We start from the raw sequence: 4,618 nt of genomic DNA on the forward strand, positions 1-4,618 counted from the left end.
GCTAACACGGTGAAACCCCGTCTCTACTAAAAATACAAAAAATTAGCCGGGCGTGGTAGCGGGCGCCTGTAGTCCCAGCTACTCGGGAGGCTGAGGCAGGAGAATGGCGTGAACCCAGGAGGCGGAGCTTGCAGTGAGCCGAGATCGCGCCACTGCACTCCAGCCTGGGCGACAGAGCGAGACTCCGTCTCAAAAAAAAAAAAAAAAAAAAAAAGAAAAGAAAGATAATTTAGATACAGTGATGTCAATCTTGAGCAGTACTTTGAAAGGATCCATATTCCTTATAGCAATTCAATTTGTCTTTCTAAAACATACCTTGGATCGTTACTTTCCCAATAACCTTCAATATTCCACCTCTGTTAAATGAATAAGGTGTTACTGATGTGGCCTCAGCCTACCTATCCATCATCCTCCTTCTCTGCCCACCCCACCTTTTTTTAAATCTATGTGGTCTCCTCTGTCTAGATGCTTACATAGTCCATTAAAATTACCTACATTTCAAATTACAGCTTCCTAGAAAAGTAGAATGCTCTATTACTAGAAATTTCTACACAGAAAGTCGATGTCAGAGATAACATAGAAGGAATAACTGTACTATATTATGAGGCATACAAATTTAAAATTTTTAATTAAAATTTTAATAGAGATGGTATAATGTAGTGGTTATTAGACATCTTGGAGTTAACCATGTACTCACTAATTGTGTCTGTTTTTATACCAGTACTCTGCTCTTTTGATTAGGTCTGTAGTATATTTTCAAATCAGATAATATGATGTCTCCCACTTTGTTCTTTTTGCTCAAGATTGTTTTGGCTATTTGAGGTCTTTCATAGTTTGATATGAATTTTAAGATTATTTTTCTATTTCTGTGAAAAGTGTCTTGGAATTTTGGTAGGGATTGCATTAAATCTATAGATTGCTTTGGGTAGTATGGACATTTTAACAATATTAATTCTTTCAATCCATGAACATGAGATATCTTTCCATTTATTTGTGTTTTCAATTTCTTTTGTCAATTTTTTTTTTCAGTTTTCAGCATATAGATATTTCACCTCCTGGTTAAATTAATTCCTAAGCATTTTATTTTTTGTAGCTTTTGTAAATGAAATTATTTTCTCAATTTCTTTTTGGGATAGTTTGTTGTTAGTGTATACAAATGCTACTGATTTTTATATGTTCATTTTGTGCCCTGCAACTTTACTGAATTTGTTTATTAGTTCTAACAGTTTTTTGGGGGGGGAGGCTTTAGAGTTTTCTATACATAAGATCATGTCATTTGCAAACAGACAATTTAACTCTTCCTTTCCATTGTGGATATCTTTTGTTTCTTTCTCTTACCTAGTTACTCTGGCTAAGACTTCCAGTACTATGCTGAATAGAAGTGGTAAAAACGGGCATCCTTTTTGTACCTGATCTTAGAGGAAATGCCTTCAACTTCTCACTGTTGAGTTTATTGCTAGCTGTGGGTTTGTCATATGTGGCCTTTATTGTGTTGAGGCACATTCCGTCGATACTTAATTTGCTGAAAATATTTATTTATTTATTTATTTTTGAGACAGAGTCTTGCTGTGTCACCCAGGCTAGAGTGCAGTGGCGTGATTTTGACTCACTGCAACCTCCATCTCCCAGGTTCAAGCAATTCTCCTGCCTCAGCCTCCCGAGTAGCTGGGACTACAGGTGCATGCCACTATGCCTGGCTAATTTTTTGTATTTTAGTAGAGATGGGTTTCACCATGTTGGCCAGACTGGTCTTGAACTCCTGACCTCAGGTGATTCTCCTGCCTTGGCCTCCCAAAGTGCTAGGATTACAGGCATGAGCCACTGCACCCGGCCTCTTGTTACAGTTTTCTACTTTAAGTCTATGTTTTCTGATGTAAGTATAGCTATACTTGCTCTCTTGGTTTCCATTTGTGTGGAATGTCTTTTTCCAATGCTTTACTTTCAGTGTATTTGTGTCATTGAAGGTGAAATAAGTCTCTTATAGGCAGCATATAGTTTGGTATCTTTGTTTGTTTTGTTTTTAAGCCACTCTATGTCTTTTGATTGGGGAATTTTATTAATAGGTAGGAAGTTATCACTGCCATTTTGGTAATTGTTTCCTGGTTGTTTTAGATCCTTTGTTCTTTTCTTACTCTCTTGCTGTCTTTCTTTGCAATTAGATGATTTTCCTTAGTGGTATGCTTTGATTCCTTACTTTTCATTTTTTGTGTGTCTACTATAGATTTTTGCTTTGTAGTTACTACAGTTACTATGAAGCTTACATGAACCATTTTATAATTATAACAGCTATTGTAAGCTGAGAACAACTTAATATCAGTTGCATAAAAGTCTCTACACATTTATACCCCTCCCCCACATTTTTTTGATGCTCTAATTTACATCTTTTTATGTTGGGCATCCCTTAACAAATTATTAAAACTATTATTATTTTTAATAGTTTTGTCTTTTAACCTTCATACTAAAGGTATACATGATTTACACACCACCACTGCAGTATTAAAATTTTCTGGATTTGATTATATACTTACTTTTACTAAGGAGTTTTATACTTTCGTATGTTTTCTTGTTATTAGTGTCTTTTTTTTGTAATTTGAAGAGCTATCTTTAGAATTTTTTGTAAGGCAGGTCTAGTGGTGATGAACTCCTACAACTTGTCTATCTGGGAAAGTCCTTACCTATACTTTAGTTCTGAAGGACAGCCTTGCTGGGCATAGTATGCTTGGTTGGCAGTTTTATTCTTTCATTACTATGACTATATCATCCCACTGTCTTCTGGCCTGCAAGGTTTCTGTTGAGAAATCTGGAGGTTCCATTGTATATGATAAGTTGCTTTTCTCTTGTTTCTTTCAAAATTCTCTCTTTTACTTTGGAGAGTTTGATGATAATGTGTCTTGCTGACACATTAAGATCTTTTTATATTTAATCTATTTGGGGTTCTTTGGGCTTTATATTTTTTGTTTTTTTGTGTGTTTTTTGAGACGAAGTCTCGCTCTGTTGTCCAGGCGGGAGTACAGTGACGAGATCTCAGTTCACTGCAACCTCTGCCTCCTGGGTTCAAGTAATTCTCCTGCCCCAGCCTCCGGAGTAGCTGGGACTGCAGGTGTGTGCCACCACACCCAGCTAATTTTTTCTTTTCTTTTCTATTCTTTTTTTGAGATGGAGTCTTGCTCTGTCACCCAAGCTGGAGTTCAGTGGCACAATCTCGGTTCACTGCAACCTCCATCTCCCAGGTTCAAGCAATTCTCCTGCCTCAGCTTCCCGAGTAGCTGGGATTACAGGTGTGCACCATCATGCCCAACTAATTTTTGTATTTTTAGTAAAGACGGGGTTTCACCATGTTGGTCAGGCTGGTCTTGAACTCCTGACCTCAAGTGTTCCTCCCACCTTGGCCTCCCAAAGTGCTAAGATTATAGGCATGAGCCACCGCACCCAGACTCTTTGGGCTTTATGAATCTGGTTGTTTATTTCTCTTTCCAAATTTGAAAAATTTTCTATCATTATTTTTTTAAATAAGCTTTTTTGCCCTGATATGGTTTGGATTTGGGTCTCCACTCAAATCTCATGTTGAATTGTAATCCCCAGTGTTGGAGGAGAGGCCTGGTGGGAGGTTATTAGACCATAGGGATTTACATCCCCCTTGCTGTTCTCATGATTAGTGAGTGAGTTCTCATGAGATCTAGTTGTTTAAAAATGTGTAGCACCTCCCCATTCTCTCTCTCTTCCTCCTTCTCTGGCCATGTAAGACATGTCTGCTTTCCCTTCGCCTTCCACCATTATTGTAAGTTTCCTGAGGCCCCTCCAGCCATGCTTCCTGTACAGCCTGTGGAACTGTGAATCAATTAAACCTCTTCATTACAAATTACCCAATCTCAGGTAGTTCTTTATAGCAATGCCCCTTTCTCTTTCTCTGCCCCTTTCTCTTTCTTTGCTCCTTTAGGACACCCAGAATGTGTCTACATTGGTTTACTTGATAGTGTTGTATAATTTCTGTAGGCTTTATTATTTTTCTTTGCTTCTTTTGTTCCTCTAACTGCATAATTTCAAATGACTTGTCTTCAAGCTACCTGATTCTTTCTTTTTATTGATTGAGCCTACTGTTGAAGACTCTTTATGGAAACCATCAGTTCAGAGTTCAGTCATCTTTTTTTTTTCCGTAATTTCTTTATCTTTGTTGAACTTCTCATTTTGTTCATGTATTGTTTTTATAATTTCATTTAGTTGTCTATTTGTATTCTCTTGTAGCTCACCGAGCATTTTAAAGACAATTGTTTGAATTATTTTTTAGTCAGTTTATAAATCTCCTTTTCTGTTAGATCTGGTTACTGGTGTTTTATTTTCTTTCTTTGGTGGTGTCATGTTTTTCCTGATTGTTTGTGATACTTGTGGCCATGTGTTGATGCCTGTGCATTTAAAGAGGTGGGGATTTATTCCAGTTTTTGCAGACTGGCTTTGGCAGGGAAAACCCTTTACCAGTCAGCCTGCCCAGAGATTCTGGGCAGGCTAGCTGGTGTTGCTTGTAAGAGGGCTTACTGCTGGAGCCCTTGGGTAGTATTGTCTGGTGCCTGGATCAGCAGGTGGAGGACCTCACATCTGGGTCCACAGAGTTGGGCCTTGTGTC

General features: G+C 37.9%; 1 protein-coding gene across 1 annotated transcript in view; it reads left to right on the forward strand.

Annotated features, from left to right (window-relative positions):
* Positions 1–4,618, forward strand: part of LOC129138325 (uncharacterized) — a 155,903-nt gene that overhangs the window by 25,723 nt on the left and 125,562 nt on the right. The gene's annotated exons all lie outside the window — the stretch shown is intronic.

This window comes from Pan troglodytes, chromosome 1 (assembly GCF_028858775.2).
Source record: "Pan troglodytes isolate AG18354 chromosome 1, NHGRI_mPanTro3-v2.0_pri, whole genome shotgun sequence".
Lineage (NCBI taxonomy): Eukaryota > Metazoa > Chordata > Mammalia > Primates > Hominidae > Pan > Pan troglodytes.